We start from the raw sequence: 14,768 nt of genomic DNA, 5'->3' as shown, positions 1-14,768 counted from the left end.
TCTTTTCTCAGAGTTCAAACACCATGCTGGGAGAACCACTGCTCTCTTCAGAGATGTCAGACAAGGACATTTAAGTCTGCAGAATTTTCTGCTCCCTTTTGTTCAGCTATGCCCTGCCCAAAGAGGTGGAGTCTATGGAGGCAGTAGGCCTTGCTGAGCTGTGGTGGGCTCCACCCAGTTTGAGCTTCCTGGCCATTTTATTTAGCTACTCAAGCCTCAGTAATGATGGACGCCCCTCCCCACACCAGGCTGCAGCCTTGCAGGTCAATCTCAGATTGCCGCACTAGCAGTGAGCAAGGCTCCATGGGCATGGGAACTGCAGAGCCAGGCATGGGAGAGAATCTCCTGTTCTGCCACTTTTTAAGACTGTGGGAAAAGTGCAGTATTTGGGCAGAAGTGTCCCAATTTTCCAGGTACAGTCTGTCATGGCTTCCCTTGGCTAGGAAAGGGAAATCCCCTGATCCCTTGTGCTTCCTGGGTGAGGCAACACCCTGCTTAGGCTCACCCTACGTGGACTGCACCCACTGTCCACCCAGTTCCAGTGAGATGAACCAGGTACCCCAGTTGGAAATGCAGAAATCACCCATATTCTGCATAGATCACCCTGGGAGTTGCAGACCAGAGCTGTTCCTATTTGGCCATCTTGCAATGGAACTCCCCAAATCTCAATATTAAAAAAAGAAAACATTTAAACAATTACTAAACTCCTTTTAAAAAGTGTTCTTTTTAACACTTTTACAGGGCTAAGTCAGAAAAAAAATCTTATACAAGCATCTTATTTATAAAAAAGGTACTTCATGTCTTATAAATGATTGTTATTATGATTTGAGTTCAAAGCAAACCAAAGCTTCAAATATTTATCTATTGAATCATTTGGCCTATTTATATAAAACTAAGTCAGAAATAATATAGCATAACATAAAACCTAAGTATTGCCTGAGGGAATTTCTCCTCTCTTCTCAAGACGAAGTTGTCTTGTTAGTGATTTCTGTTTCTTCATGTGTTCAGCCTTAGGAATTTCAATAAGAAGGAGAGTGATGAAAATTGCAGTCAGACAATGAAAATAATATCAGTGAATGTTGGGAAGCATATTTTTTGTACAATTAAGTATCAGTAAATTATTGTGCTGTGTCTCAGGACCTTTATACTGTTACTAAGCTGTTATAAACTTGCTTTGTTTCTAGTTTGCCTTCACCCACAGAATATCTGATATAAGTACCAGAGAATAAAGAAATTTGAAATATTCTTTGCCAATATTTTATAAGAATTACATTTTTATAATATATTACCATAAAAAGTAGATTATAAAAAGTTTAATTTTCCAGTTTACAAATATGCCATTTGATCTAAAACATCTGCTTTTTAATCCCAACCTACATATTTTGGCTTTTTCTTTTTCTAAAAGTCTATTGCAAAGTGTTCTTTACATTTCATCACATTACCTGGTAATTTTCTACAATTCAGGAAATAGTTATTTTATTACAGTTACCTCAGAAAACACTGAATACTTTCTGTCCACAAGACCTTTGTACCAGAAACTGTGTTTTTATAAATATTAATTTCTTCGTCTTGTTGCAGTTTTTAGAGTAAAGGATTTTAGCCATTTAGTATAATAGTAGCTATGAGTTTGTCATATGTGACCTTTATTATGTTGAAGTATATTCCTTTTATGCCCAATTTTTTGAGTTTTTATCATGAAAGGATGCTGAGATTTCTCAATTTTTTTCTTCATCTATTGAGATATTCATATTTATTCTGTTTGCATGTTGTATTACATTTATTGATTTGTATATGTTGAACCATCCTTGCATCCATAGGATAAACCTCAATTAATCATGATTTATTATCTTTTTATTTGTTGAATTTGGTTTGCTAATATTTTGTGGAGGAGTTTTACATCTATATTCATCAGGTCTACCGGTCTGTAGTTTACTTTTTTGTTGTGTCCTTCTTTGTTTGAACATTACAACAATGTCCACTTTCATCACTCTTATTCAAGGTAGTATTGGAAGTCCTAGGCAAAGCAATCACGCAAGAGAATGAAACCCAAGGTATCTAAATTGACTAAGAAAAAGTCAGATTGTCCCTCTTTGCAGATGCCATGATCTCATATACAGGAAAACCTAAATAGTCCACTAAAAACCTTTAGAGGCTTGGCACAGTGGCTCAGGCCTGTAATCCCAGCACTTTGGGAGGCTGAGGTGCATGGTTCACTTGAGCCCAGGAGTTCGAGACCAGTCTGGGCAACATGGTGAAACCCTGTCTCTTCTAAAAATATGAAAATTAGCTGCTGGGCATGGTGGAGGGTGCTTGTAGTCCCAGCTACTCAGGAGGCTGAGGTGAGAGGGTCATTTGAGTCCAGGAGGCAGAGGTTGCTGCAGACCACTATCACACCACTGCACTCCAGACTAGGTGACAGAGTGAGACTCTGTCAAAAACAAACAAAAAACCAAAAAATCTGTTAGAACTGATAAACAAAATTTAGTAAAGTTGCAAAATAAAAAATCAGCATACAAAAATCAGTAGAATTTCTACATATCAGTAATGAGCTAGCTGAAAGAGAAATCAAGACATTAATTCCACTTATAATAGCTACAGAAAAATACCTAGAAATATATTTAACCAAGGAAGTAAAAGACCACTACAATGAAAACTATAAAACACTGGTGAAAGATATGGAAGAGGATACAAATAAATGGAAAGATAACTTACACTAGTATGGACTGAAATAACTAAATATTGTTAAAATGGCAACACTACCAAAAGCAACCTACAGACTCAATGCAATTCTATCAAAATGTCAATGATGTTCTTCACAGAAAAAAAAATCTCCAAATGCATATGGAATTTCCAGAGTCCAAGTAGCCAAAGCAATCTTGAGCAAAAGGAACAAAGCTGGAGGCATACACTACCTGACTTCAAAGTATACTACCAAGTTGTAGTTACCAAAACAACACAGTTTTGGTATAAAACAGACACACAGACCAATGGAACGGAACAGAGAACCCAATCATAAGTCCACATATTTACAGTCAACTGAATTTCAATGAAAATGCCAAGAATATACCTAGAGGGAAAGGATACCCTCTTCAAAAAATGGTACTAGGAAAACTGGATATGTATATACATAAAAATAATAGTAGACTAGCTGTCACCATATAGAAAAATCAATCCAAAATGAATTAAAGACATAAATGGAAGACTTAAAGCTACAGAAGTACTAGAAGAAAACATAGGGGAAATGCTTCAGAACATTAGTCTAAGGAAAGATATTATGACTAAATTTCAAAAGCATAGGCAACAAAAACAAAAATAGACAAATGAGATTACATTAAACTCAAAAGCTTCTGCACAGAGAGAACAACTGACATAGTGAAGAGACAGCCTGTTACGTTCAAAAAGACATTTGCAACTATCTATCTATAATACTAAGGGATTAACATGCAGAATATACAAGGAATTCAAACAACAAAAAATTAAATAATCCCATTAAAAAGTGAGCAAAGGATCTGAATACCCATTTCTCAAAAGAAGTCATAGAAATGGCCAAAAGACTATAGGATATAAAAGCTCAACATTACTAATCAGGGAAATGCAAATCAAAATAACAGTAAGATAGCATTTCACTCTAGTTATAATGGCTATTATCAAAAAGACAGAAAAAAAAACAAATGCTGGTGAGGATGCAGAGAAAAGGGAACTCTAATACACTTTTGGTGGGGATGTAAATTAATACAGCCATTATAGAGTTTTCTCAAAGAACTAAAAATAGAACTACCATACATACCATCCAGCAGTACCATTACTGTGTATTTATCCGAAGGAAAGGAAACCAATATATCAAAGGGGTATGTGCACCACCATGTTTATTGCATAATTATTTACAATAGCCAAGATATGGATCAATCTAAGTGTCCATCACCAGATGAACAGATAAAGAAATTGTGGTATAGGTACACAATGGAATACCATTCAGCTATAAAAAAGAATTAAATCTTGTAACTTGCAGCATATGGATGAAACTGGATGTCATTATGTTAGTTGAAATAAGTCAGGCACAGAAAGACATATCACATATTCTCCCTCATATGTGGAAGCTAAAAAAAATTACTTCATGCAGGTAGAGAGTAGAATGATAGTAACCGTATGCTGGGAAGAGTGAGAGGAAGGATAAAGAGAGGCTGGATAATGGGTACAAACATACGGTTAGTTAGAAGAAATAACATCTAGTGTTTGATAGTGCAGTAGGGTGACTATGGTTAAGAATAATTTATTGTATATTTCAAAATAGCTAGAAGATTTGAAATGTTCTAAAACAAAGAAATAATAAATGTTTGTGGTGATAGATATCCTAAATACCCTGAATTGATTGTTGCACATTGTATGCATGCATCAAAATACCACGTGTACCTCATGCCATGTATAATTATTATGTATCAATAAAGATACATACATACATACATACATACATTAATGAGCTCCCATCATCAAAAACCTTACAATCTGAAAGCAGACTATAATTATACTGTTTTAAAAATAGGGATAGAGATATGTGTATAAATAAAAACCTAAAATATAAATATGGGCATGGATATAGTATAGGTGCAAATCATGGTGTCTTGGATAGTGGCAAAATTAATTATCATCAGATATTCCAAAGAGAGAAAATGGTACTGACTTTATAAAATAAGTGAATTTGACCAACAGATATGCTCATTTCCAAAGATATAGGTAGTGTTTAGACCAACTTTGTAAAATATTTTCAAACTTTATCAGTTTATTACAGTTTCCCAAGCAATAGCTGATGTTATAACTGCAGAAATCCTTCTGTTCCGTTGATTGCTAAGAAGACGGGCTAAAATAAATATTATCTTTACTAAATAATGGTGATAATTACAATGATTGTGATGGTGGTAGTGGTGATGATAACAATAGTAATGGTTAAAATTTATTGAGCCCTTACTCAATACTAGGGAGAAATTATTTTTAACACACACAATCTCTATTCACAAAACAAAGTGATGGGGCTAATTTTATGAGTAATATTTTCAGCATATTTCAAATGTGGAAACTGAAGTATACAGGGTTTTTTGTTTGTTTTGTTTTGTTTTGTTTTGTTTTTTGAGACGGAGTTTTGCTCTGTTACCCAGGCTGGAATGCAATGACATGATCTCAGCTCACTGCAACCTCTGCCTCCCAGGTTCAAGCGATTCTCCCGCCTCAGTCTCCCAAGTAGCTGGGATTACCGGCACCCGCCATCATGCCAGGCTAATTTTTGTATTTTCGTAGAGATGGGGTTTCACCATGTTGGCCAGGCTGTTCTTGAACTCCTGACCTTAGGTGACACACCCACCTCGGCCTCCCAAAGTGCTGGGATTACAGGCATGAGCCACCTCACCTAGCCTTAGTATACAGGGTTTAAAATCTTGTACAAGTTTAGATGATAAGTTATAAGATCAGATTTTAAACAATGGTCTATCGAAATACAGAGTCCAATCCTTTAATAGCAGTTCAGTTTGCATTATAGGAATATTAATAAGTCATCAAGCTGTATGACAAAATTTCTAAAGCATACAATAGGAAATTTTTGCCTTAAAATATGTGCAAACATTTTTTCTTTTAGTTTTTTGTTTTATTGCCATTAACATACAAAGCCTAAATATGGTCTGATTACCATAAGTCATCTGCTTGTAGCGAGGGCAAGGAATCAATCTCATTTGCAGCCATCATCATGAATCTGCTATACACTCAGCACAGGTAATGAAATCACCATGCTATTACAGGTTTTCTACTTGCTCCTATTGGGAAATCATCTTCAATTGGACATCACTTTCAGTCATATAATTTAAAAGATGAAAAACAAATGTTCTCAAAGTTTGAGATGTTTTCCTAGCTGATAAAGTGGCATAAACTCCATTAGAGCTCAAGCCACCTAATGTAGATTTCAATGTATATGTATAGCAAAATTATTGACACATTATCTAAAACCCAATAAATTGTAACTTCTAATTGTAATTTATAAATATTTCCATTTCCGTAAGTTTTCTCATGTAATGAAGCAGAAATGGTTGTAGTGCCTTTGTCGCTTTTAACTGCCAGGCCTTTAGTAGGTCAGACACCAGCTTTGTCACATGCAGGATTGAAATATTATTACTAGCTATCTTACCTCAAAGTGAGAATCCAATTAAAAAATGTATTCATTATTTACATAAAATTTGTAAACTCAAAGCACATACTTAATAATCTCAAGATGAGATAGCCTCTGTCTTGAAACTCTGAGATTTGTCTTAGGCTATTATTACAACCTGAAAAAAAAAAAGGTTTTTAAGTTCTTGCTATCATGATTACACAAATATGCAGCTAAATCTCTGATGAAAGAGTCCTTTAGCTCTCAATTGTTCCTACTTCTGAAAGCTGCATACAGTTTCAAGTTGGAGCCCTCCCAAAACCAACCATTTATATACTTTTCTACTTCATGGGTCCTTTTAAGCCTAAGGGAAAAAATAAAACTTTCTTAAAGGAAAAACACTTAATGTTGATTGATCTTTCCCATCAACATAAATGCCATATTGTCTATAATTTAAAGACAGGGAAAGAGGAAATTAGTTAAATTTTAATGTAGCAGCTTTTTTCTAATTTCAGTCTTCAGTGTATCTAGATTTTGTTTAGTAGTTGAGAATTCCCAGCTTATTTCTAATATAATAACAACAACAATAATGATTTTAAAAACTGACCTTTGTGAAATCTTATATCCTAGGTATTTAGTCAAATACTTTACATAAATTATCATATTTCTTTTACCCTAGTGCTATAAGGAAACATGTACTATTATTATCATGCCTAGCTTACAGATGAGAATACTGACAGTTAATAATCCCAGTATATATGACAAAGCCACAATTTTATTTTATGATGATAAGATTATATATATTTTTATGTTGAAGTTCAGTTTTCCCTCACTCAAAACTCAGAACTTTTTTCTTTGCCAAATTTAATGATTAGACAACATTTTTATATTGTACCATTTTTGCCTTCATTAAAAATTTTTATTGTAAAAAAAGTTTAATCTTAAAATAAGCTTTGAGTTAAGCAATGGCAGGTTTTTTTTTGTCAAATTGTAACTGTTCTTGGATCTTCAATTACTGCTTTAACAAACTTGTTATTGTAACCTTAGATGCAGGTAATAGGAAATGGAGTGTGCAGTTGCAGACAGGTGCAATTTACTGAGATCCTCAGAGTTAGAGTATATCTGATGGGAGTTTTAAAAATTTCTCCTTATGAGAACTAAAAATACAACTACCATTTAACCCAGCAATCCCATCACTGGGTATTTAGGAAATAAATTGTTCTACCAAAAAAACACACACACCTGTATGTTCATTGCAGCACTATTCACAATAGCAAAGGCATGGAATGAACCTAGGTGTCCATCAGCAGTGGATTGGATAAAGAAAAGTAGAATACTATGCAGCCATATAAAATAATGAAGTCATATTTTTTGCAGCAACATGAATGCAGCTAGATGCCATTATCTGAAGTGAACTAATGGAGAAATAGAAAACCAAATACCACGTGTTCTTACTTGTAAGTGGGAGCTAAACACTGAGTACAAATGAACATACAAATGAACATAAAATGGAAACAACAGACACTGCTTAAGCATTATGCTAAATCTATTCTGCCTGTGCTCTATCAATGGAAAAACAAAGTCTGGATGGCAGCACAACTGTTTAGATAATGGTTTACTAATATTTTAAGCCCATTGTTGAGACCTACTGCTCAGGAAAAAACAAACAAAAAAAGACTCCTTTCTAAATGCCCATTGACAATGGCACCTGGTTACTCAAGAACCCTGATGAAGATGTAAAGAGATTAATGTTGTTTCCATGCCTGCTATCATAACATCCACTCTGCAGCTTGTGGTTCAAAGAGTAATTTTGACTTTCAAGTCATATTATTTAAGAAATATATTTCATAAGCCTGTAGTTACCATAGATAGTGATTTCTTTGATAAATCTGGGGGAAAATACATTGAAAACCTTCTCGAAAAGATTCACCTTTTCAGATGCCATTAAGAACATGTGTATGTCACAGGAGATCAAAATACCAACATTCAGAGGAGTTTGGAAGAAGTTGATTCCAACTCGCATGATGACTTTGGGGGCTCTCAAGACTTACGTGAAGAAAGTAGCAGCAGATGTGGTAGAAATAGCAAGAGAACTAGAATTAGAGCTGGAGTGTGAAGATGTGACTGAATTGTTGCAATCTCATGGTAAAACTTGAACAAATGAGGAGTTGCTTCTCATGATAAGCAAAGAAAATTATTATTTGAGATGGGATCTACTCCTAGTGAAGATGCTGTGAACATTGTTGAAATGACAACAAAGAATTTAGAATATTCCACAAAGTTAGTTGATAAACGAGTGGCAGAGTTTGAGAGGACTGACTTCAATTTTGCAGAAAGTTCTGTGGCTAAAATGCTGGCAAACAGCATAGCATGCTACAAAGAACTCTTTCATGAAAGGAAGAGTGAATTATTGTGCAAACTTTATAGTTGTCTTAGTTGAGTAAATTGTCTCACCCACCCCAGCCTTTGGCAACCACTACCTTGATCAGTCAGCAGCCATCAACATGGAGAAAAGACAGTTTACCCACAACTCTCTGAAAGCTCAGATGATTGTTAGTATTTTTTAGCAATAAAGTGCTTTTTAATGACAATATATAAGTTGTCTTTTTAGACATAATGCTATTGCACATTTAGTTAACTAAACTGTAATGTCAACAAAACCTTTACACACACTGGGAAAACAAAAAATTCATATGACTCACTTTCTTGTGATAATTGCTTTTTTCAGTGGTCTGAAATAGCATCTATAATATCTTAAATGTGTGCCTGTGTCATGTGATTTTGACCACATACTCCTGAGCACAGAAATTGGTTCAAATATAATCATTTGACTCAAGTAGAGACAAAGGGTCAAAATGAAATTTATTTTCTTAGACTTTGGTGCAAATAAACTCTTTCTACTTCAAAGGGATCATCTTACCTTGGAAATTCATAATTATTTAAACTAGTTATGGCTTCTTGAAGCCACCAGGGAAAGGCCTGTGTGAGAAATGATCTAGCACAAAGGAGGCCAAGTTGTGAAAAAACAACACATATTTTCCTTTTTTTCTTTTTTTTGCTATAGAGTTATATATATTTGTGTCTATATCTGTGTATACACACACAAAGACACACAGACAGAGAGAGAGAGACCTAAGAATTGTACATGTGTATGGGGTACACTGTGATATTTTGTTACATGTACACAATGCATGATGATCAAATCAGGTAATTCGTATATCCACTGCCTCAAATCTTTGTTTCTTTGTGTTCTTAACATTCAAAACCCTGTCTTCAAGATACTTGAAAAAATACAATAAATTATTGTTTACTTAATAACCTTATGGTATTAACACCATAGAACACTAGAAAGTATTCCTCTTATCTAGCTGTAATGTTGTATATTAACCAACCTCTCTCTGTTGCCCCCAGTCCCATACCCTGTCCAGCCTCTAGTGACAACGTTTTACTCTATACTACTACAAGATCAAGCATTTTAGTTTTCACATATGAGTGAGAACATGTAATATTTGTCTTTCTGTGCCTGGCTTATTTCATTTAACATAATGTCCTCAAGGGTCATCCATGTTGCCTCAAATAATATTTGATTCTTTTTTATGTCTGAATAGTACTTCATTGTGTGCCACATTTTCTTTGTCCATTCATTTGTTGATGGATACTTAGGTTGATTCCATATCTAGTCTACTGTGACTAGTATTGCAATAAACATAGGAATACATACATAAAAAACTCATTACATTAAAGAGATATCTAAAGCAACCCTTTTAACATAATTTAATTCCTGGTCCAATTTGTGCCTGAAATCATGTCAATATCTTTAGTTTTGTGTACCATTAAATTCCCTTTTTTTAAGCCGGTTTGTGTCAAATTATGTGGAAAAATATGTCGTCAGATTTATTTCGGACATTTAACATTGCTCTTCCAAAACACTGGGAAGGTGAACAAACTAAAACAAATTGCAAATGTTACTCTGATTTGATTGAGTTATCAATTGCCTCTGTGATATTTTGGTCAAAGAAAGGTAAGTGAGACATCAGTGTCTCTAAAATACTGGAGAAGGACAAGCATAACTTTGCTAAACCACACATTTTCCTCCTTTAACCAAAATTATTGAATGACAATGGTAAGTAGAATAATTATCCCCCAAAGATGTCCACATCTTAATCACTGGACCTTGTTAATATATTATAATATATTTACAGCAAAATATATTTAGAGCAAAATATAATATATTTAGAGCAAAATATATTATAATATATTTAGAGCAAAAATTACTTTGTAGGCAAAATCACCTTATAGAAATTGAGGTAAGATTATCCTGTATTATGCAGGTGGGCCCAGTCCAATCACATGGGTCCCTAAATGTGATGATTATAGTCAAAGAGAAAGATGACTATGGAAGAATAGCCAGAAAGATTCAATATTGACTATTAAAAATAGAGGAAGGAGGTCAGAGGCCAAGGAATTGAGTGACCTCTAGAAGATGGAAAAGACAAACAGATCTTCCCTAAAGTGTCAAGAGAGGAGCACAGCCCTGGCCGTACCTTGATTTTAACCAGGTGAAACCCGTGTCAGACTCTTGGCCTCCAAACTACAGTATAATAAATTTGTGTTGTTTTAAACAACTAAGTTTGAGATAATTTTTCATAGTTTCAATTTAAAATGAATCCACTAACTCTAAAATTATGGGAGTGAAGTCTAGTACTTGGCTTAGCAACATTTTTTAAAAAATTTTATCATTATTATACTTTAAGTTTTAGGGTACATGTGCACAACATGCAGGTTTGTTACATATGTATACATGTGCCATGTTGGCGTGCTGCACCCATTAACTCGTCTTCATGACCCAGAACCTACCTGTTTCCCCATGGGAATATCTGACCCACCTAAACAAATTATGCCGCTTCAACAGTCTGTCCCCTTGCATATATCTGGAATGACATTTCCTCTCTATTTACCTTCATCTAAATATTCAAAACCAAGCTTAAGAATCATTTTCTCATAAACATTCCCTGATACCCTGGTATATTTTAGATATCTACCCATGCACCGCCATTTTCCCATGAGCTTATCTTAGCACTCTAATTATTTTTTAATATATGAATCTTCCACCAGACTTTAAAATTTTTTTATTTGCTTATTAATATTAAATGCAGCAGCTTCCCTGGGGCACATGCTCATACTATCTAATCTTTAGTTGAATGAATCAATAAATGAAAACAAAAATGAATTAGTGCTCTGTGTCAGGATCCCTAAGACTGTCTCCAAATTCAGTGATTCGCAAGGAGGACTCACAGGACTCAGCATACAGTTGTACCCATGGCTGTGATTTCTTACAACAAAAAGATAAAAAGCACCATCAGCAAATAGAAAAGGAGCAAGGTATAAATTCTGGAAAAAACCAGGCACACATTTCCAAGAGTCTTCTCCCCATGAAATTACAACAGGATGCCCTTAAATTCCCCAGCGATGAGTTTTGACAATGCTTGTGAAATGTTGTCAACCTGGGAAGCTAATTAGAGACTCGGTGTTCAGAGATTCTTTCCTGGAACCTGATCATACTGGCACATCTTGCCTGGCACATAACCAAATTCCAGATGCCTAGAAGTAAAGAAGTTGTTTAGCATAAACCACATTGTTTCTATAAACAGTGCAGGCATGATGAGGCACTCATCAGTTAATGGTGGAAATTTCCTGAAACTGAAGTTCCTAGATGTAAGCCACGTATTAATATAATACTTTAGGCCTGCCATATTAACTCATTCTGTACAAGGTTAAAAGTATTATCTGAAGCAGAACTGCTGTCCAAAGTGGTCACCCTGTTTATAAATAGACTTGTTTGAGCTCAGAAAATGCTTTCTCACCACAGACACTAACCAATGTGGAAACTCATCTATAAATGTGATGAGATAAATAAGAATCATCACATCTTTGAGGAAAAAAAGAAAAATAAAAATGTAACATTAGAAGAACTAGCTCCTGAGGAAGTGCAATGAATAGAAGAGAATATTAAAATCAAACACTTTTACTAGTTTAAAAGTAAATCTTTTAAATATTTAATGTATTTTGCATATTTTATTACTGAATACATGCTAGTAATGCCTAGAGAAATATTAGATTTTTATGAAAAATAAAAAAATAGGAGAAAAGCTTCTGTCATTCAATAATATGATTAGGAACCGGGATAGCAGCCTTACTAGACAGGCTATGGACGAACTACCAAAGAGATGCAATATTGATGATTATTCTTTTCTAAGTCTGAATAGTATTCCATTCAGTGCATAGTAAAATGAGCATTGTCTTTTTTCAATTTCCCAGTATTCTTCTTTAACCCATCAACTACTGACCTTGGAGAGGAACTTCATAAATTAATCTCATATTGGATTTTATTTTATTCATTTATTTTTAAAATTGTCTATGTTTAATTCTTGTGGGTACATAGTAGGTGTATATATTTATGAGGAACAAAAGATGTTTTGATAATCCCATATTTCACTCTAACCCATTAATAAGACTAATCTAAATCCAAGAACCCAAAAGAACATGATACAGAGAAGTAAAAGATAAAAAAATCATTGGTTACGGGCTAGGGATAGTGGAGAAAAGAAGCAGCAAACGTGATTAGATTTAAGGAGAATCCTCCTTATCCCCCTGTGGGTTTCCAAAGGAAATACCAAGGGCAAATGGGCTACCATGCAATTCTCTGATTAGCTATTAGTCAGCTGTGCCTCCTGCTCACACATCCACCCTTACCCTCAATAACCCGGACCATGAATTCACAGTTGGATGGTCAGGCAAGGAGGGATCCTAAACTTTAGCTTTGATGACTAGTTTTGTGTGTGTGTGTGTGTGTGTGTGTGTGTGTTTGTGTGTGTGTGTGTGTGATGTAGATAGCATTCAGAATTAGTTGAGAGGCTGGCTGGAGAGTTTTCCAAATGTTTTCAAATAGTTGAGATGGCTCGCCAAGGAAACATGTAGAATGCACTGATAACCCATTGACACACCTCAAAACATGAACTTTGGAAAACTGTTTCAGGATGGGATCTTGGGCCTGATCAAACTAAAAGCAACCAAAAACAAGTATATGAGTTAAATCATTTTTTTCTCAGTAAATATATGAAAAATACATGAAACTAACTAGATGTTATAAGCATTAAAATGTACATATTGATGGTAAGAAATGTTTACATAAATATTTCAATAATAAAGAAAGAACACTCTTATGAAGACTTCATGTAATTGATAACTTTTTTCTACTAATTAAGACAAAAAGAAATTTTGCATATGGAAAATAAATTCTATACACACAAAAACACAATAGATCTTTTCCTCTCACAAGAAAGCATTATAATTAAAAATTGGTATTAAAGAATAGACCTTCTATTGTCCACTTTCCAACTCTACCTTGAAAATTTCTTAAAATCCATGGGAAAAAAGATATCAGAATTGAAATTGCTAAGACTTCCACAAAATTCCAACAAACCACCACACTACACTCCAAGAAAAAAAAATATATCTAGCATCAAATTAAATTCTCATTAAAAATGAGAACTAATACGAAATATAAAAATATGGAAAAACACAAGTAAATTTACATAAGGGAAGTAAAATAAGGGATAAAATAATTATAATAAATCAATAATATAGAAAAGTTTGAGGGCAGAGCTTTTAAATTATTAAATAAAAACCTGGTTCTTTTAAAAGTTCAGGTAGAAGATATTTGGTGATTCAAAGCAAGAAAAAGATAGAAAAAGTAAAGTAAGTTGCTTTAGGAATTGGGAGGTAGAAAAATTTTGGATATGAAAAGTCTTATTATAATATTATATATCAATATGTGCAGTGATCAGGAAACTGGCCAAATTTGAAACTTAATTTGTGAGTTTTTCTCTGTTTTGAAAACCTTTCAACTTAGAGGGCAGTCATGTTCATGACACACCTGATGGTTAATTGCAGACTCCTCACTTTTTCTAGTATTTCTAGTCTGGGATGATGGACACAAGGGCAAAATTTTAATACAGGGTAATCAGATGTTTTTCTTAAGAAACTGATTCTTGAGCTGAGAGGTATATAGAAGATGTTTTGCACTGAGTTGCATTAGAACAGATCCTAAAAAAAAAAATCTCTAGGATCTCCTGTGGCTAAGGTCTTGGGGTTTTTGCTTTTGTTTTATGTTTTTTCACTGCTTTTAAGTTCTCAGTAACTCCAATAACATTCCAATAAAACATTTTTTTTTTATTTTTTACTCAAGTAAACTGAGATAAGTTGTTGTTAGCAAACAAAGGAATCTGGCATCAAAGATCTGTGAAAAACATGAGAAATATCAGACAGCAGGGTTAGATTGCTGCTTCTGATATTTCTAAACAACTCAAAATAATAGGATGTCTATTTCCACTCTCAAAAGTTTTACCTCATGTAAAGAATAAAATGTAGACTTTCATATGTGCCTCTTGCAGGGATTACTGCTTATAGTCATCGGGCTGAGACTGGCAAAAGTCATTTTAGAACATGAAACTGCAACAAATTACATCCTTACCTAAAATTCACAAATGCTTTATTTTTCTCTGATGCATGCTAGAACATTGTTTTGGAAAAACTGGAAAATTGAATGATGATATGTCAGAGAGTGTATAGCATCAGAAAC

Source organism: Nomascus leucogenys, chromosome 5, assembly GCF_006542625.1.
Source record: "Nomascus leucogenys isolate Asia chromosome 5, Asia_NLE_v1, whole genome shotgun sequence".
NCBI classification, from domain to species: domain Eukaryota; kingdom Metazoa; phylum Chordata; class Mammalia; order Primates; family Hylobatidae; genus Nomascus; species Nomascus leucogenys.
Note: the sequence above shows the minus strand (reverse complement) of the source record.